At 46.7% G+C, this 21,062-nt stretch overlaps 1 long non-coding RNA gene across 7 annotated transcripts in view; it reads left to right on the forward strand.

Annotated features, from left to right (window-relative positions):
- The first annotated feature begins 414 nt into the window (after positions 1 to 414).
- Positions 415 to 21,062, forward strand: part of LOC115290094 — a 49,554-nt gene continuing 28,906 nt past the window's right edge. For 5 of the 7 annotated variants that reach the window (XR_003907952.1, XR_003907955.1, XR_003907956.1 and 2 more), the window contains exon 1: positions 415 to 470. This is a non-coding gene — a long non-coding RNA (uncharacterized LOC115290094). Of the gene's footprint in view, positions 471 to 9,330; positions 9,395 to 15,064; positions 15,280 to 21,062 lie in introns of those variants that run through there. The other 2 variants (XR_003907954.1, XR_003907953.1) reach the window with 2 other exon arrangements.

A 21,062-nucleotide genomic window follows, 5' to 3' on the forward strand; every position in this document is an offset into this window, starting at 1 on the left:
CTTGCGGAGCCGTGGTGCAGAGTGTCCTTTCCCCAGAGGCTTTGCTTCTGCATCAGGAGTGGGGCTTCCTTGCGCTGGTGTTTGTCAGTATGTTTGAGGTGTGCGGGAGACTGAAGCCATGTTTTTGGGCCTATATTGGAGAAGCACGTTTTATTATGTAAATATTTGAAGGGGAAGTGGAGGAAGCCAGAAAGGAGAGCCCTTGGGGCATGTGAGTGATGATGCAAAGTCATTACAGTGACAGGATGTCAGAGATGGGTCTTCAGTGCTGCGTAGGCCCTAACTGGGAAAGACACACCTGCTCCTCTTTCTGGCTCTGTCTGTGGGACACGGGCTCATCTGTCCAGCCTCCTCTCTGTTGCAGCCAGTGCAGCTCTAGAATCCTCGAGCAGAGTTCCAGGTGCAACTGTCCCCTGATCAGAGCTGCATGGGACAGGGACGCTGTGGCCATCATCATCTTCCACACGGGGGTAAGCATCTCCAGTATCTTGATGTGTCTTGTGGCTTATACCTGACACCTTTCTTATAAAAAAAAACCTCAAGGGGCACCTGGGTGGCTCAGTCAGTTACATGATTCACTCTTGAACTCACTCTTGAACTTGGCTCAGGTCATGATCTCATGGTTTGTGAGAAGTTTGTGAGATCCAGCTCTGTTTCGGGCTCTGCACTGACAATGCAGAGCCTGCTTGAGATCCTCTCTACTTCTCTCTCCGCCCCCCTCCCTCCTCTCATTCCCTGTCTCTCTCTCACAATATATATATATATATATATAAAACTCCCAATGTAAACAGAATAATTATATAACCTTGTCCTATAATCCATTATAATATTAAAAAAATCCTAAAAAACACAAAAAGCACTGAATGCTCTAAGTCAGCCATACAGAGAGCTTCTGCTGTGAGTTTCTGGCATTACTGCAATCCGTTGCTGCCTGGCCTGGGCCCCTGCCCCATTTCCTCGTGGGAGCAGGGGTGAGAGGCTGGGACTGCCCACCCCGCCGGCTCTGCAAGGGCAAAGCCAGAGCAGGACTGTATTTAACTGCATTTCACATACAAAATTTTCCTATGACTCCATGCTTGCCCTGTGAACTGTGAGGAACCTTTTTCTCATTATTTTTGATGGAAATTTCTTTTCAGTAGCCTTTTAAATGATAAAGACAATGGACAGAAAATGATAAAGGGGCAAAAGAGAAAATAAAAAATGGACCATAATCTTACCATCCGCAGACAGTAGCCACTTTTGCCATTTTGTAATATTTCTTTCCGATTGCGTATATACACATGTGTGTGCGATTTTATTGCAGTCTTGGAATTTGTTGTGTATCTAACGCTGCATAGCTACAGCTTTCCACTTAACATTGTAGCATAACTATGGTTCTGCCTCATTAAACCGTCTTGAAGTCGCCATTGTGAAATCACTGCGGTTTCTTCCGTCGTATGGATGTACCATAATTTATTTAACCATTCTTACCTTGTAAGACAGATTTACTGGTGCCAACTTTTTACAACTATATATGATGCTTCAGTGAACATCTTTGGAAATAAATCCAAGTTTCTGACTTGTTCCTACTAATGGATCGCCAGAAGGTCGGTGAGGGTGGAGGGGTGGAAACTCCTTCTTGAAGGCTCTTAGCTCAGATTGCCAAACTGCTTTCCAGAACGATAATTCTAAACATGGATGGGCGAGGCTTGGGGCACATGTCAGCATGAACCTCAGCTGGGGATTGTGGAGGTGTCAGAATTGCCCATTTTGATTTTTGCTTTCTGTCATTTCTGAGGTGATGTGAGAGGTCAAGATTTGATTTGTTACTTTAAGAGAGTTAAGCAAAAAAAGAGTAAGAAAAATGAATGCTTACTGAGAATTTACTTTGTCTTGAACCCTGTGGAGATAACAATAAACTAATATGATGCCTGGCAAGGAGCTCTTTTCTAGAACATTCCACATGCTTTCTTGGCTTCATAAAGTCTTTACTAACATCTTTATTATTTTCACCTTTAGGGTATCCAGGTTTTAAAGACTTCGTAATTAGGTAGAGTCATATAAGTCATCCAAGTTGTGTTAAACGGTGGTGTCCAGTGGGGGTATGGACCCCTGGACACTGGCCATTCTTACTTCTGGCTTTTCTCTGTTCCTGATCAACAGCCAATGTGTCCTGGGCATGCTCAGGCGCAGGGTGAACGCTCCTTCTGAGGAATGTCAAAATTGTCACTTTGCACATCATTCTAAGTACATAGACTTAAAGAAGGCAGTGCTGAGGGTGTCTAGAGAAGGGGCGTTGGCTTCCTGAGGTAATTTTTCTCTTTCCTTCAGGTTCAGGAGCTCCCCCACCCCCCCATCTGCTAATTGCTGAGTTCAGAGCCTCAGGGGGTGAAGTAGATTCTGAGCACTGGAGAAGTGGAACAGTCTGATTCTCAAATTTAGGTTTATTTCTTTTAAGTACCTATAAAGAGATTTATAGACAAGTCTTAGCTACAACCATGACTCTTGCAGCCAGCTACACACTCAGCCAATGTTCGTGGTGCTCAAGTTGAGACAGACGGTGCCCGGAGAGACTTCCCGAAGAATGCGCTCCAGGAGACAAAGCCCTGGTCTACAGGTTAGATTGCCCTCCACCGCCTTCTTGCCCAGATACCCAGGTGCTGAGGATCGCCCTGGGGCAGAGGGGCTAGCACTAGACCCTGCAAGCTCCTTTTTCTCCAGGGTGTTGGCGTCTGCCAGGTGCAGCAGGAAGGCGAGAAATAGTCGCTTGTGTCAGCGTGCGATGGCCTGAAACAATGGCTGTGGCGTCTGATATTCACGGGATTGAACCGGGGCTCCAACTGCTGTCCGAGCGGCCTGTAAACACTGTGTAATTCACTCAGTCTCACATTCCTCTTCTATAACATGGGTGAATAGAACTGCCTGCCTCTTAATTCGGTTGCGATCCTGTATTGAAAGATCGAGTGCTGGAAACGTAGTGTGAAAGCTTAGAAGGTGCTGGATGGATTTTACTGTTTTTGAGCAGCATCCCACAGAGGAATCAACAGAGGAGCGGAGGCAACAACCTAGAAGCACCTGGGGTGCTTCTAACAGGGGACTTTCAGTGTGTGGAGAGACTTTGCAGGGAGAGATTTTCCCTTGTGCAGGGAGATTTTCTTGTGCCCTCAGATGGTGCTCATATAGGTGTTATTCGGGGCAGTTTCTGCCTATGGGGTTTGGAGTCCCCACTCCGCCTCACCCTGGTGCCCTAGGGATTCCCTTTGGGCTCCTATCATCTATGTCTTCCCCAAGACCCTGAGCACTGTGCCCGTTGATCAGCTGTCAGGGAGCAGAGGTTTTCCCTGGGTGCCTAGGGAATGAACTGCAGGTGAATGGAAGACCCAGAGGCCCCTGGGCCGTGCTGGGCGGTGTGCAGACAGAGGCGGGGCAGTCCCCTCTCCTGCTCTGACCTCAATACTATTGATGAGGTTTTGGGGTGATAGTGGGGTTCGGAGCTGATGGCCAAGAAAGAATTCTTGAAGACATCTTTGTTGTAGAAAGGTGTTTTTATTCAAGTGCAGGGTCGGTGTGTGTGTGAAGAGTGGCTGGTTGCATACTAAGGAGTTGGGGGAGGCAAGGTCAAGAGGAAGTTTCTTAAAGGGGTTTCCATGGGCTAAAGAAGACTCAGGATTACTGGAGGCCTAGCTATTGTCACGCTAAGGTGGTTTTTCCCTGTGCAAAGCATTAACATGAAGACTGTAGGGAGTTTCTGGACATCCGGCTGTTGATACGATTGTCCTTGTCTTGTAATTGTACTGAGAGATTTGTAAATTGATGGAGACTCTATCAGTTTAACCATTTGTTTTCTGTCCTCTCCTTTGTTCTTGGGCAGCCAGAAGTGCCTGAGGAATGTCACACATATCTCACCTGGGGGCTGGGGGGGTATGGGGGGTGGGGAGATTTGCTAGCTTGCACTCTGCCCTCAGCTCACCTTATGGTCCTTCATCACTGTCATCAGATTGAAAGCCGGAGACTCTGATGGGGACAGAGGGCCCCGGTCAACCCCAGGGCAGTGCTTGGGAACAGAAAACTTCATAGCCCATTGCCACTCCTAGTCCAGCCCCAGGAAGGTAGCCTTTGGCTTGCGGCCCAAGCTGTTCCCGTCAGGTGTGACCTGAACTATCTGAGCTATGTGACACAGAGCATGGCAACATTCACACCAGCTGCCTCTTGCAGGATGGCTCTGGGGCCTGGCTGGCCCCTGTGCAGCTGGGACAGCTGGGCTTCTGGAAGGTGGTCCCGCTGACAAGCGAAGGGCCTTGACTTGCACCTGGCCTGTGGCAGACCCTCTGCTGATAGGAGGTTACCGAGCCCCAGCCTGACTTAGAACTAACTTATGAACCCTGGTTTCCAGGACTGGGCTTATGCAGTGCCTACCCTGGTGGCTGTATTTGATTTTTTTAAGATTAAAAAGAAAGAAGAAGAAGAATATCTTCTCGGAGTGTGAGTAAATCTTCACAACTCATCCCAGTGCATAGAAGAGTGAATATTCTGGGTGTTTTCTCGAGGTTTCTTGAAGGAAATCTCTCACCGTTCTTTTGGGCGTGGTACTTGGCTGCTGGGAACAGACACAGTTTATCTTGCAGAGGAAACTGTTTTGCAAGAGGTTTCCCACAATTATGGTCTGAGGGAGGGTCCCTGCCAGCTTTTCTTAGTCACTTGGGCTTAGGGGGAAGGTAGGTTTTTGTTGTTGTTGTTGAGTCTTCTTTTTCTTCTTCTTCTTTTTTTTTTATCTGAAGGCCAGAGCCATCTGGGAGTAGGCACACTCGGGTAATTACTCTGAGTTGGGGAGACGAAAGGATTGCTGATCAGCAGTTCTCAGAGCTGCTGCAGGTGGCTGATGGCTTTTGGTGGAATGTCACAAAGTACTCAGGCTAGGGGGTGAGTCAGAAATCCTTAGGTCACTTGTGGTTTTCTTTCATGGTTTTGCTGTGACTATTAACTTGTTTTTACTTAACAAGAACAACAGGTGTTTGGGTGTCTGTTGGAAACAGCGCTGCCCTCTCTGAGCAGCTTACTGTAGTCGCCTGGCTGACCCAGTTTGGTCGACACGAGAAAGAGATAACCCAAACTAAGGGGGAAGCCAGCGAACCCTTTCGATGGGGCCTCCCTGGACACCCAGATCCTTGTGGTGCTCGTGAAGACGTGAAGAGGGAAAGTGTGCTTGGAGTAATCCATCCTTTGATGAAACGGTATTTCTCACTTGGTGACAGAGCCCCAGGGCCCTCCCAGACCCCTCTGGAGCAGACTCCCTTTTCGAAAGTGAGTAGGTGTGTCCTGACCCTGGCTCTGATTTTCTACATGCCGCCTGGATGAGCTTGACAGCTCTCACCTTGAGTTCTGGTGCTTTTTGGATGGAAACAAAAGCATTTGTCCAAGCATGGCTTTGGGCTTTCTTTCCACCTGGCCATGCCGTCAGATACTGCAGATGCTGGTCTTTTCCTGTGAACATCGATGCACACACTCCGAATTTCCACTGCCCAGAGAGAGCTCCTGGGTCGCCACCAGCAGGTGTCCACTGCTTCCCCCTGGTCCTTGGGCCTGAAGGATGAGTTGCAAGCTTCACTGCAAGGATCTTCAGAAATGGGGATATTTGGTTCCAATCAAATCTGGTCTATTCCCAGGAATGAAACCGATGGGCGGTGCCAGATTGGGCCCTCAGCCATGGGACTGGAAGTGGCTGGAATCTGCCAGACACACACAGAACAGGAATGTTTTTTTTTTTTCCTCTCCAGGAGTTAAAGGTGCCCCCAGATGTCCTCCTGTTAGCCCCCTTCCCACTGGCCTTGCAGTACACCTGTCTGTGACCTTTAGATGCGGACTTCTTTTTCATTTGCAGCTTGGAGCACAGGTCGTGGGGTGGCCATACAATGACTGCCCAGTGCACACCTACTCGCTCCTCTGCCACCAAGCCAGACCGCAAGGCTGCGGGCCCCCTGGAAATTGTGGGGTGCTTGGACTTTCCCTTCTGGGGCAGGGAGCTCCAGAGATTTGCTGCCGTGCCACATCACTGCTGCTGGCAATGAGAATCAGGGTGGCTGGGTGAGTCAGATGTGCTGGGTCATTAGAAACGAATGTCACAGGAGTCATTTCCAAGGGAGATGGCTGGCACGGCGCCATCACCAGCTGCTCTCCAGGAGGTGCTGGCCCGGCAGCCCCAGGAACAGTTGCCCAAGTCATCTCTGCTCCCTGCCAGGCTGTGTCCCAGTCCTTGAACCTGCCTGGCACCCAGCTGTCCGTTCATCAGTAGGATGAGTTGTTTTCTTCTTTTTGGGAGGTAAGAGGTGTGCCGGTGGGACACCTGTCAATGTGTTATGGGTCACTTTCAGAACCATCTTTTACCTTCTTCTTAAGTAATTTTCCAGGGGACATGGATGGTGTCAGCAGGAGGGTAAGAAGATATCGGGCTGCTGGGAGGGAACGAATGGGTCAGACTGGGGCTCTGGGGCCTTGTCCATCCTCACCGAGGGGTGGGTGGGCTGCCTGTGGGAGGCGGGGCTGGAGCCAGGCCCACCCAAACCCACGTCAGTGAGGGCGAAGCCAGCTAATGCAAAAGAGGGGGCAGATTGGCTTTTGGGTGGAGTGATGTTCTCTCCAGCACGTCCTTGCCAGAACACGGAACGGCATCAGGAGGAGGCCCGGCAGGTGCTGGAAGATGCCCTTGCAGCAAATGGGTTTCCTTTAGTCTCTATAATTCCCCTGTTCAGGGAGGAACTGTGCTCCTGCTATGCGGCGCCCCCCCCCCCCCCCCCCCCGCCCCAGGCCTATGGTCAAGAGGCTGAGGGTGGCTCCTTACCCGGCTAACGAAGCCATAAGCAGCCACTGTGCAAAGGGCTCATCGCAGCTGACACAGAACAGGTGCTTAGATCACCCCCAGACTCCTGAGGCTGTGGGTGAGGCTGGTTGGCGAGTCATTCTCCCTGGTGCCTGCACTCATGCAGTACAGAGATGGCTCTGCTCAGCGTTCTCGGCACGCAGGAGACGTCTGTCATGCTGGTGGGTACCAGAAACCCCCCCAAGAGCCTGAGGTGGGCAAGGGTCTTAACCTCCATACAAGCCATTCCTAAGGTTTCCTTTTGATTTCATCAGCATTGCTTGAGCATCTACTGTATATGGGGAACTGCATCAGAATCAAAAAGATGCAGCTGTTCCTGGTGACAGGTGACATGAGACGCCCACACAGGAGCTGCTGTCCTGCTCCCCGGAGCCTGAAGGAGTTCTTAGAGAAACGGGGGAGCAGCAGTCTTCAGAAACTGCCAACAAAAGAGAAGTGTTAATTCTTTTATTTTTAAAATCTTCTCCCTAGTTTTTGTTTTTCCATCTGGGCGTAGCTCTAGGAACATAATCATGCCAACATGCTTACTTGCCTGGTCTGATCTTCCCATCTGAGATCCGGCATGGACACAAAGTGTGGAGGGTTGGTGCCCAGAAGAAGGACCAGGAGGAGAGGAGGCTGCCCAAAGCCCCTGATGCCTCCTCCTACTCTGTCTTGTTGACTTCCGAGGGAACCAAGGCGTGTCTGGGGTGAGCTCGCTGGGCGTGTTCCATTGTCCCTCTCCTCGTGCTGATGGGCAGTGTGTTGCCCTTCCTCTCCCAGCATGCCAATGGTCACGATCTTGCTCTCCTCTATGGTCAGTGCTCACCTGCAATGTCTTCTCGCTCTGTGCCAAGCAGCAAGTGGCCAGGGGAGAGACTGCCAGTCCAGGCCTGTTCCCAGAGAACACCTCCTTCAGGAGAGAGAAAGGAGCCCAGGGAGCCGGGCGCAGAGGCTCTCAGCACAGGCCCTGCGCCCCCTCTCTGAGCAGTTGAGAGTTGCAAATGCATGGGAGGCCTTCTTTGTCACTGGGGCCTTCCTTCCGGAGAACGGGCCAGCTCACTGAGCTCGCACTTCAGCGTCCTGTCCTGGAGGTAGTGGTGGATCGATCTGGGTACCCCTGCCGTGTTGGGATAAACACTTTACCTCCACGTTGCTGACTTGCCCCCAGGGAGGAGCCATGCCCTGTGTGACTGGGGAGACCGGGGAGAGCCTGAACACACTGGGCTGCGTTTACAAGGGAATGTGGCCATCGTATTGTTTCATTAACGTTCTCTCTTTTGCACCCTGTGCACACATCACCGTGAATCTCATTCAGAAGAAGGGCCAAGGCACTTCTCTATTTTCTTCCCAGATGTCAAACACATCCAGGGAGGAACCAGTCTTTCCGACAGCCCATTTCTGTCCTGCCATCTGCTAGACCTCTGGGCTGGGCAGAACCTTCCAAACAGGGCTTAGCAGACCCAGCCTCCCTCTGGAAGTTCCAAGGCCTAGACTTGGGTGTGAGGCTAGGAGCCTCCAGTTTATCTTTTGGGACCAACCAAGTTCTTCAATCCAGCTTTTTCACAGAGCTGTGAACTTGGCAAATTTTAGGCCATTTTGTCATTTTAATTGAGTTTCTTTCATGCACAGGCTGTAAGATTTCAGGGAAATATAAGTTTTCTTTTCTTTTTTTTTTTTCAATGGTTTATTTATTTTGATACAGAGAGTGACAGAGCATGAGAGGGGGAGGGGCAGAGAGAGAAGGAGACACAGAACCGGAAGCAGGCTCCAGGCTCTGAGCTGTTAGCACAGAGCCTGATGCGGGGCTTGAACCCACGAAGGTGAGATCTGACCTGAGCCGAAGTCGGAGGCTTAACCGACTGAGCCACCCAGGTGCCCCAAAATATAAGTTTTCTTGATCGATTCATCACAAATACTCTGAGAAGTGAACACATTCACTAGCAAGTTTGTCTCCGTGTCCTGTGGTAGGAACACTTTACAAGCGTCATTGGACTCATTGGCCAGCCTGCTCCCTGGTGTCTGGGATGTCACCTGGGGAGACACAAAGACCAGTGACGACTGGGGCTGAGGGCTGGAATCACTGGTGATTGCGGTGGTTGATGCTGGCTATCAGCTGGGACCTTACCTGGCATTGTCACTTGGAATACCTACAGACGTCCTGTACTTTCTTTCAGCATGGCAGCCTCCCAGGGGTCAGACTTTTTACGGGGGGCTCAGTGTTTTAGCTGCAGGGTAGAAACTAGATCACCTCTTCTGCCCTAGCTTTGCAAACCAGGTGTGACCCTTTTGCTACGTGCTTTTGGTTGAAAGCAAGTCCTAAGCCTGCGCAGGTCAAGAGGAAAGGAATTAGATCCTACCTATTCATGGAGGAATGCAAAGTTTTGGAAAGGCGCGTGGGGTGGGAGGTATTCTTGTGGCCAGCGTGGAAAACACAGTCTGGCATAGAGCAAGCAGGGAGAAGGAAAACGCAAAGATTTCCTATTTTGTCTGTTCAGGTCCACCAGTGGGCACAAGGGTGAGAAGAGCAAAGCCTGGAGAGAAGACTCTCAGGAGCAGCGGGTAATGGAAAGAGTGGTGGGTTTCTCATTCAGCTGACCATGAAATACCCATGTGGAGGCCAGGGGGCTTAGGGACCCTTGATGTGGAGCATTGTTTGCTGGTACTATCCACTGTTCTTTAAATCTGAGCTCTTATGTTACGCAATGAAGCATCCTTCCTCTTGCCATTTTGGACCAAAAGTACACCACAAAGGGTAGGGATACCTTTCCATAAAGTTACTTTGTGCAGTACTTGGGGCCTAGTATGTATGTAGTAAATGAGGCTGTTATCATTGTATGACTTTCTTATAATCTTTAGTAAGGGGCCCATACAAGAGCAATACGTCCTTTTTCTTCTTTAGATGTACCTGGAGGCAGACTCCATGAAGGTTTCTATCCAGTTACTGCTGTGAGGATTTAAAAAATTGACCTTAACTCTTACCAGAAATTTCTGAGGCAAGGTATTTTGTGATAATAATTTCATATTAATAGATTGAATATCTATTCAAATGGATAGAAAGCTTCCTTATTTTAACTGACTGAGTCACCCAAGTGCTTCATGCTTACTTATTTTAAATACTCTATATCTTAATTACTCTTTCTTATGTTGTTTTGAGCATCTGGGACATAAACACATCTTATGTGCGATAAACATAATTATTTAAAAAATCTATGATTTGGGACGCCTGGGTGGCTCAGTTGGTTAAGTGTCCAACTTTAGCGCAGGTCATGGTCTCATAGTCCATGGGTTCAAGCCCCGCTGTTCTCTCTGCCACCCCACTGCTCGTGCTCTGTCTCTCTCTCTCATAAATAATAAACATTAAAAAATTTTTAAAAATCTGTGATTCAAGGATCCTTTAATACCATCTTCTAGAGCTTGCATGCTGGATGCCTATCCCTGGTCATGTAGGAAAGAAAGTTCATTCCTCCATTATCTGAACTAAAGTGAATGGAAATATCCCAGGTGCAGGTAGATTTAGAACATTTTTAAAAATGTTTACTTATTTCTGAGAAAGAGAGAGATATAGAGTGAGAGTGGAGGAGGGGCTGAGAGAGACAGGGACATAGAATCTAAAGCAGGCTTCAGGCTCTGAGCTGTCAACACAGAGCCCAATACAGGGCCTGAACTCACGAGCTGTGAGATCAGCACCTGAGCCAAAGTCAGACACTTCACTGACTGAGCCACCCAGGAGCCCCTTAGGGGCAGGTAAATTTGAGCTAAAGGCCAGGTGGCTTATTATAGGACTTACATATACTTTTTTGTGGCTATCATTGTTTTGATATTTAAATGCCTGGATTCAAAGCAGTCGCTTTGCAGGGGACCGAGTGTACAATGTGGACTACTGCAAACGGCCACACGTGGGTGTGTGTTCTCCACCGGATGGGTCCAAGACCGGCGGACGCCGAGGCCTGCCAGCCTCAGTGCCAACATCAAGGAAGCAGATGGTGCTGGCAATGTTAGCAGCCATTAAAAATCATGTTTTTCAAGAATATTTAATGACACAGGGAAATATGATCCGATGTGAAGTGAATTGCATCAATACTCCGAACTGTGTACCAACCGTATCTGGTGAATCAGCTGTAATAACACAGGCGGGAGGCCGAGCCAGCCAACCCCTGTTTATTCATTTCCCGGGAAGGGGGAAGAAGCCCCAACACGAGGTACAGAGCCTTGGAAGGTCAGTTAACACCTGATGGGGTCAGAGGGTTTTTTATGGGGACGGAGGCAGGGCTGGTGGGAAGATTAAGGGAACTTAGGGGAAAAAAATTCACCACTGTAGACAAAGCTTATAACTGTAGACAATGTTCATCACTGTAGATGAGGTTCATCACTGTAGGCAAAGGTCATCCCTGTGAGCCGTCTCCCCATGAGCCTCTCCTGTTGTGTTATCCCACATTGAATGGGGGCCATCCATTGATGCCCTCTTGTTTGGCAGTTCCTTGAGGCTCCCCTAAAGTCCTATCTGCATGATTCTTAGTTAAAAACACTTTATTTTTTTATTTTTATTTTATTACATTTATTTATTATTGAGAGACAGAAAGAGATGGGGAAGGGGCAGAGAGAGAGAGGGAGACACAGAATCGGAAGCAGGCTCCAGGCTCTGACCTGTCAGCACAGAGCCTGATGCGGGGCCTGAACCTACGAACCATGAGATCATGACCTGAGCTGAAGCTGGATGCTCAACTGATTGAGCTACCCAGGCGCCCCTAAAAACATTTTTTTAAATGTTTATTTATTTTGAAGGAGGCAGAGACAGAGAGCAAGCAGGGGAGGGGCAGAGAGAAATAGAGACACAGAATCTGAAGCAGGCTGCAGGCTCTGAGCTGTCAGCACACAGCTTAATGTGAGGCTCGAACTCATGAACCTCGAGATCATGACCTGAGCCAAAGTTGGATGCTTAACCAACTGAGCCACCCAGTTGCCCTGCATGGTTCTTATTTTTATTTCAGAATGCTCTTTGAAAGGCAACTTGAATGCAGTCTCGTCCCATGACTAAAAGGTCAATTTTCTTTTTAATGTTTTTATGTTTTTAATTTTTTTTTCTTTTTGTGAGACAGAGACAGCGTGATCGGGGGGGGGGTGGGAGGGTCAGAGAGAGAGGGAGACACAGAATCTGAAGCAGCCTCCAGGCTCTGAGCAGTCAGCACAGAGCCTGATGTGGGGTTCCTCGGGCTTAATAAATTCATATGAATGGACTCTATTAACACAGATTTGTGAGGCCGTTGCAGATAGTGGTGTTTATTTATTTTTAGCTGTTAGTTTAGGTAGATATAAGAAGAAAGGAAACTGGTTAGCCTTAAGAAGGTGAGGAAATAAAAAAGAACAGATTCTGGTGCCAAAGTGATTGTGTCCCCTGTGCCATTGGGCCATCACTGCCACGCCTGCAATTCCAGGGCTACCTAAGGAGAGAATGCAGGGTGGGGGGGTTCATATTTTCCTTCAGGGGCCTGAGAACCCAGGGGCCCAGCCATCTCAGTGGTTTCTAGGCGGAGGACATCCTAACGCTTGCTTCTCGGGCAGGTTCCCTGGACCTCTTCCTCCAGTGGTTATTAACAGTCATCATTGTGTTAGTTGGTATTTCTAATCCCTTCTGAGGGAAAACTTTTGGGCATTCTTATTAAAAAAAAAAACAAGAAAAAGAAAAAGAAAGCTTGTATTATTTTAGGGGGAATGCATGTTTATTATTGAAAATTTGCTTATTGACCCTTTACTATAAATCCTTCTGGTTCTTTCTTCTTAATTTATTTTTTAAAGTTTACTTTTTAATTTACTTAGAGAGAGAGTGAGCTGTGGTGGGGGCAGAGACAGGGAGAGAGAGAGAATCCCATGCAACTTCATATGCCAGTGCGGAGCCCGACGTGGGGCTCGAACTCATGAACTGTGTGATCGTGACCTGAGCTGAAATCTAGAGTCAGATGCTTAACCCATTGAGCCACCCAGGTGCCCCTCTTTTTAAGCTTTTATTATGAAATCTTTATAGATTCACAGGGAGTTGCAAAGACAGTGCAGAGGCCTCCTGTGTACCCTCCATCTAGTCACCCAGCTGGTTACAACTTACATAACTACAGTATGATAGCAAACCCAGGAAACTGGCCGTCATACATGTGTGTGGTTTTATGCTGTTTTATCACATGTAGAGATTCCTGAAAGCACCAATCCAACCAAGACACAGACCTGCTCTATCACCACAAAGAGCGGCTTGTTCTTCCCCTTAAATCATGCTGTCCCCTTTCCCACCATCCATAACCCTATTGACCACTTATCTGTTTTCCACATTTGTATTTTTATTTTGAAAAGTTATGTAAATGAAATAATAGGGTATGTGACCTTTTGAGACCACAGTGTTTTGCTCAGCGGAGTAAAAACACCCGCCCAAGTTGTTGTGTGTGTCCACGTCTATTTCTTTTTATTGTCAATTAGTACTCCGTTGTGATGGGTAATTTTATGTGTTAACTTGGCTCGATCAAAGTATTGACCCTGATATTTGGTCAAGTATTATTCTAGATGTTTCTGTCAAGGCTGTGAGGTTAACATTTAAAGCAGCAGACTTTGAGTAAAGCAGATTATCTTCTGTAATGTCAACAGGCCTCACCCAATCAGTTGAAGGTCTTTTTTTTTTTTTTTAATGTTTATTTACTTATTTTGAGAGAGGGAGACAGAGAATCCTAAGCAGGCTCCTTGCTGTCAGCGATGAGCCCGATGTGGGGCTCAGTCTTACGAACTTTGAGATCATGACCTGAGCCAAAATCAAGAGTTGGGTGCTCACCCAGGCACCCAGGCACTGCCAGTTGAAGGTCTTAATAGAATAAAGAAAAAATACCTGGATTCTCCCAAGAAAGAAAATTCGGTCGGCAGGCTGCCTTCAGATTGGAGCTGCAACATCTACGCTTCCCTGGTTTTCCAGCCTGCCAGCCTGCTGCGAATGTCAGCTTCCAGTTACAGGAGCCAGTTTCTTCGACTGTTTTTCCCTCCATATATCCACGTCTGCATCTGCATCTAATGTCTGTGTCTGTCTGTGTCCACATCTGTGTCTGCATCTGTATCTGGAGATAATCCAGCGCTAATAATCCTAACTATGGTTGCACCACCGTTTGTTTAGGTATTCACCCATAGAAGGACATTTTGATTACTTTGTTTTTGGCTATTACATATAAAAAAGCAACAATAAAATCTTGGGTATAAGTTTTCTCACCCAGCTTGGAGCCCAATGTGGAACTTGAACTCAAGACTCTGAGATCAAGACCTGAGCTGAGATCAAGAGTTGGGTACTTAACCAACTGAGCCACTCAGGATCCCCTGTGTATAAGTTTTCATGTGAACATAAGTTTTTATTTCTCTGGGATAATTAATACCCAGGATAGCAACTGCTGGGTCATAAGATAAGTGTGTGTGTTTAGTTTTTAAGAAACCACCATATGATTCCCCAGAGCGCCTGCACCGTTTTACATTTCTACCAGCAACGGATGAGAGATCCAGCTTCTATAAATCCTCACCTGTGTTTGGTATTGCTGCTATTTTTACTGCAGCAATTCTGATAGGTGAGTTGGGTTAGCTTGCCTTGATCTTAATTTGCACTTCCCTAATGGCTAGTGTTGTGGAATATCTTTTTATGTGCTTATTGCCATTTGTATTTTTCTCCTCAGTGAAATTTCTTTTTATTTCTTTGCCTATTTTCTAATTGGATTGTTTTTTCCTGTTGAATTTTGAGAGCTTAATATATATATTAGTAATGATAATAAATACCATATCATATATAAATAATAATAACATATATTCCAGATATGAGTGCTTTGTTAGACATATGGTTTGCGAATAATTTCTCCGGTCTGTAGTAGGTAGGGTTTCAAAGAATTTTAAAGATGTCCCCTCAGAATTCCCCTTTCCTTGATTACTCAATCCAACATTAACCTGGTATTGCTGCAAAGAGACTTTTCAGATGCAATTAAAGTTGCTAAGTGGCCAACTTTAAAATTTAGGAGATTATCCTGAATAATCTAGATAGGCTCATCATAAACACAGGAGACTTTTAAAGTAGAAGAGGAAGTGGAAGAAAGAGGGAGAGAGAGAGGGAGAGAAGAAAGGAAGGAGGGAGGGGGAGAGAGAAAGAGAAGAGGAGGAGGAGGTGGAGGTTAGAATGATTTCAAGTGTGACAAGTATTTGACTTACATTGCTGACTTTGAAGATAGAAGAAGGACATGAACCCATGAGCCAAGGAACTCAGAAGTCTATAAGCTAAGAATGATTCCAACCTGACAGCCAGCCCGGAAATGGTCACCTTGGTCTTACAACTGCATGGAACTGAGCTCGGCCGACAACCAGATGAGTCTGGAGCAGAGCCTCTAGAAAGGAACACAGGCTTGGCAGATCTAGAGGAGAGAAACCAGCCACGCCTGGACTTCAAAACTGTAAGATAATAAATGGGTGTTGCTTTAAGCAGCCACATTTGTGGTAATTTGTTACGTATGTGATTGAGAATGACTACACAGTCTGTAGTTTGTTTTGTCATCCGCTGAACTAGATCTTTCCCAGAGCAAAAGTTTTTAATTTTGATGAAGTCCAATCTATCATTTTCTTTTGTGGATTGTGCTTTTGGTGTCAAGTTGAAGGACTCTTCCCCAAGTTCTAGGTTCTGAGGATGTTTTCTTATGTATTCTTTGAAATCATAAAGTTCACATTTTACATTTGACAAAGTGATCTGTTTACAGGTAATTTTTGTACAAGATGTGAGGTGTCAGGTAAGGGTCTTTTTTTTGCACATCCAGTCACTTCAATACCAATTGTTGAAAAACTACCCTTCCTCCCTCGAATTGCTTTTGTACATTTGTTAAAAATCAGCCAATTGTTCTTGTGTGAGACCATATTTTGTCTCCTGTTCTGTTCCACTGGTGAGGTTGATAATAGTGGTGAGGTTAGACATCCTTACCTTGTTCTTGATTTTAGGTGGAAAGTGTTTAGACTTTCATCATAAAGTTTGATGTTAGCTATCGTTATTGATAGATGTTGTTCAAAGCTAAGTAAATTCCCCTCTATTCACAGTATTCTGAGAGCTTTTGTCATGAGTAGGTGTTGAATTATGTCAAATATTCTTTCTGCATTAATTGCTATTCTCCTTTGTCTTCCTTCACCGATTGATATGGACTACACATTGATTTCTGAGTAATGAACCAACCTTGCACCTCTGAAATAAGCCCCGCTTGATCATGGTATTCTTGGTGTGTACTGAGAAATCTGATTTATTAATATTTTGTTAAGAATTTCAACATCTCTGGGTACCTGGGTGGTTTAGTTGGTTAAGTGTCTGACTCTTGATTTCAGCTCAGGCTCTGATTTCATGGTCTGTGACTTTGGGCCCCACATCAGGCTCTGTGCTGACAGTGTAGAGCCTGCTTGGAATTCTCTGTGTCCTTATTTCTCTGCCCTTTTTCCACTCTCTCTCTCTCTCTCTCTGTGTGTCTCTCTCTTTCTCTCTCTCAAAATAAATAAACATTAAAAAAAGGAATTTTAGCATCTGTATCCATGAGCTCTATTGGTCTGTGGTTTTTTTTTGTGCTATCTTTGTCTGATTTGATGTCAGGTTTGTCTGATTTGATACTAGATTCATAAAATAAATTGGGAAGTGTTCCCTTCTTTTCTGCTTTCTGGAAGAAATTGTGGAAAATTTGTGTTAAAATTTAAAAAAAAATTTTAAATAAAATTCCCTTCAGAGAAATCATCTGGGCCTGGAGGTTTCTTTTTAGGGATTTTTAAAATTAAGAGTTAATTTCTTTATTAGTTATAGGGCTATTCATAGTATCTGTTTCATCTTGTTTAAGCTGTGGTAGTTGGTAATTTTCAAGGAGCTGGTTTATTTAATCTAAGTTGTCAAATTTATGCTCATAATGTTTTTCATAGTATCTCCTTCTTATTCACGTAATGGCTGCTGAATCTGTAGTTTTGTCCCATTTCATGGTGAAATTGGTAATTTGTGTCTTCTCTCTCTTTTTTGTCAGTCTTGCTAGAGGTTTGTGAATTTGACTTTTTTTCAATGAACTAGATTTTTGTTTCATTGTCTCCACTGATTTTCTGTTTTCAATTCTAGCGATTTCTGATTTTCTGATGTCTGGTGCTCTCCCTCCTCCCAAGCTGGGTCATGGAGGTGAAAGTGGAGACGCGGGTGGGGGCGAAGAAGCTCTCCGTATACCTGGAGAGTTGTTGGCCACGAAGCCGAATGTGGTAGTTAGAGGGTGCACACCAGCAGATCTTGTGGGCTCCGGGCTTCGCTGAGGAGTGTGCCGGAGGTGGGCAGGAGGGCAGCTCTATCACACTTCCCTGCCTCTCTGGAAGGGATCTTGGATCTAGTGGGGCTCTGGACCCCGGGGGACACTATCCCAGTTAAACCTCAGCCCAGTCAGGAAGTGATGGCAGGGGGAGCTGACACTCCTCTTCCCCATCCAAGGCTCAGAATGCGTCCCTCTTCTCCCAGCTCCAATTGGAGAGCTCTGGAGACTCTTCATTTGCATTTCAGGAGTGCTCCCTGGGGAGGAATCTGTTCCTGGGGAGGAAAATGTTTGCTTTTGGGAACTCCAATCTCCTGCCTGGGTCCAGCAGTTCTCTCTTGTTTGTGGAGGTGGGGTGGCCCGGATGGTACCCTGCCTGACCTCCCGTCCTGAAGTAGCCTGGGGTTTGTCTGCATCTGAGCCTGTCCAGGTGGTCCTGGGGGCAGGTGGGGCCAGCACAGCAGGGCACTGCTGGTTAATATGCTTTTCACATATAAATATACCAGGGGAAAGTTTCCCAGACCTCTCAGAGGTTACAGGGCTCTTACAGAATGGCATGTTGATGAACTGAGCATAAATGAATTGGAAATGTTCAGATAGCATTTCCCTAGGGTTTGAAAACTGAGCAGAAAAGTACTTGGCAAAGGGCCCAAGGGGCTGGACAAAGAGTTTGAAAAATGATTTGAGATGTTAGGAACCTGATCTACCACCAGCTTCTCTCGTCTCCCATTGTAGCTGCTGCAGAGAGCCCAGGAGAGGGAGGCCTTAGGTGGGAGGGGAGAGGCCCCTTTCTCTCCTGGGGAGTAGAGGGAGTCACTTCAATGGTCATCTGCCAATACAGACTTTCCACCTGGGCTGAGTTTGCTGTCAGATCTGTCTGTCCATCTGTCTGTCTAACCATCCATCCACCCAGTGAGCACTAATTAAGCACCAACTGCATGCATGGCTTTGGGAGGACAGAAAGTAATGTGGCTCAGCCCCTACCCTTGCAGGGCTCAGTGTCATGGTGGGAGAGCCTTGCAGCAAAGCCTTGAGGACAGGTTGGATGCTCTAGGAGCTGGCGCAGACCGGCATCTTTTGGACCCCGAAGGGTACCGGTTGCCAAAGTTTCCAATGACATTTTGGTGGGGTGTTAGGATGCCTCCAAGTTGGACCAGGAACCACAAGAGGAGATGTCATTTGGGATGGGAAGTGAAGAAAGAGGTCACCCTTTGCTGGAGCCCAAAGCTGCAGCAAACCCGCTCTGGGACAGTGGAATCTAGCGATCATGGCAGTGGGAGGATCACCCTTGCTAAGGGAGTGCCTCTTCCTTCTAAACCCCTGCCGGAGGCAGTTTCTTGTTTCCCCTCGCAGCCCCTCCCACACTCCTGCCCTCCCTCAAGGAAGAGAAGGTTAGGGTGAGGACTCAGCCCAGGGTCACCTGACTGGAAAGAGGGGAGCTGGGACCTGAATCGGGGCTCACTGACCCTGCACTGGGGGATGGGGCTTCTCTTAACAGATAAGAATAGAACCAGGGCACCTGCAGCTACAAAATCCAGACTGTGCCCTCACGCTGGGGATGCACCGTCTGACCTTAACTAGGAAGAGGAATTGCTAAGAAGGGCCAGGGTGTGCTGGCCCAAGAGGTCCTTCCGTGAGCCAAGGTCCTTCTTGGTGCAGAAGACAGAGACCTGGAAGGATTTGGAGGCCAGGGGACTTGATGTCTAATTATACCGACCTCATCCTGTCTCAGAAAGGAACTTTTAATCACATGGATTTTTTCGTGTGTGTGTCTCTTGGACACAATTATGCTTTGGGTCAGTGGTATAAATTTAAATGTTGGGGAACCTAGATAAATATTTAATCCTTATTTTTCTCACCTGTCCCCTGAGAAACCCTTTGCCAATATGCCCTGCCAGGTGAGGGGATTCTCTGAGTGCATCTGCACACTCACAGCCGCTTCCGAGCCTAGAATCCACACAGGTCTGAGGGCCGTAAATGCAGACCGAGTAGGGACATGATGCCGGTGACTGACATGCCTGGAAAACAATGATGTTTGTGCCCTGATTGTCCAGAATGGAGACTGGACCTTGGAAACGTTTCAAACAAACCAAAGTACTGTCTTCCTTTGATATATGCAGTGGTTGATTCCTGGGAGATTCAGCGTATTTGAAATTGTAAAAAACAAAAACACAATGTGTACGTGTCAAATGGAGTTCTGTTCAGGCACAGGTAATAATGAAGAGATTTTTACCTACAAGGATGTCAAGGAACATGTTTAAAAATCATGTGGGAGGTGGTGGGATTCTCTGTGTTATGAAGGAGGTCCCCAGGGAGACCTTGTTCCCTTGATAAAACCACTTGCATGAACCAGACATTTTGGAAAAGCGTAAGAAGTGGGGTATAGATACCACAGCCTCTGTAGGGTAAAGGGACACTTCTCTCCCTCTGAGGACATGTGGCCATTCTAGAAATCTAGACACTTTTCTTAAAGTTTATTAAAAGAGAGAGAGAGAGAGAGAGAGAGAGAGAGAGAGAGAGAGAGAGAGAACACAGGCAGGGGAGGGTCAGAGAGAGAGAGAAACACCGAATTGGAAGCAGGCTCCAGGCTCTGAACTGTCAGCACAGAGCCCAAGATGGGGCTCAAACCCACGGACGGTGAGATCATGACCAAAGCCGAAGTCGGACACGTACCGACTGAGCCACTCAGGCGCCCCCTTCTTTTGTTTTAAAGTAGAACTCTAGACACCTCTGAGGCCCATTCAAAATTAGTTATTTTGAAACACAACATGTTACAATGGTTTTCCTGGACAGGTGATGTTTTTCTTCTTATACTGCTCAAAAGAAGAAAATGACTGTTGTGTTCCAAAACAACAACCAACGAAAACACTCTCTGAAAAAAAATGGGTGCTTTAGACAGCCAGCTGCTCTTAGCTCCAGTACTTCTATAAATGCTGCCAATATTTAACTATGGGGGTGTGAAATATATGTTTTTTGAGCCACAATCAGCATGTGAATAAAGGCAAAATTCTGTCTTCGGCTTCCTTGGCTCACCCTGTGCTGTCAACAATCCCGGTCCAGCATCCGGCTGCAGATGGTGAGGCATGAGGAGGTGCTCAGGCTCCTTTGCTGATCAGCAGTTATGAGAACCCTGAGATGCTCTGATCCATATTCTGAGCGTGAGGGGATAAGGGACCCTGTCCTTGGCCAGTCTGGGACACGCACCCATCCCCAGCAGGTGTCCCCAGAGGGACTGGGGCAGAGCTGGGAGACATCCAGCCTGCACCTTCCCAAGCAAGAATCCAGACCCTCATCAAAATCTGACAAGAGAAAACAGGCGGCAACCTCTTTGACCTCAGCCATAGCAACTTCTTACTCGACACATCTCCAGACACAAGGGAAATAAAAACAAAAATGAACTATTGGGGCCTCATCAAGATAAAAAGATTCTGCACAGTGAAGGAAACAATCAACATAATGAAAAGGCAGCTGGTGGAATGGGAGAAGATATTTGCAAATGACATATTGGATAAAGGGTTAGTATCCAAAATCTACAAAGAACTTAACAACAACAACAACAAAAAAGAAATTACCAGATTTAACACCCCAAAAAAAAATAATCCAGTGAAAAAATGGGCAGAAGACATGAGTAGACACTTTCCAAAGAAGACTTCCAGATGGTTAATTGATGCTCAACGTCACTCATCATCAGGGAAATACAAATCAAAGCCACAATGAGATATCCCCTCACACCTGTCAGAGTGGCTAAAGTTAACAACTCAGGAAACAGATGTCGGCGAGGATGTGGAGAAAGGGGAACACTTTTGCACTGCTGGTGGGAGTGCAAACTGGTGCATCCACTCTGGAGAATAGTATAGAAGTTCCTCAAAAAAATTAAAGATAGAACTAATCTATGACCCAGCAATTGCACTATTAGGTATTTATCCAAAGGA

This window comes from Suricata suricatta, chromosome 4, assembly GCF_006229205.1.
Source record: "Suricata suricatta isolate VVHF042 chromosome 4, meerkat_22Aug2017_6uvM2_HiC, whole genome shotgun sequence".
Classification (NCBI taxonomy): Eukaryota; Metazoa; Chordata; class Mammalia; order Carnivora; family Herpestidae; genus Suricata; species Suricata suricatta.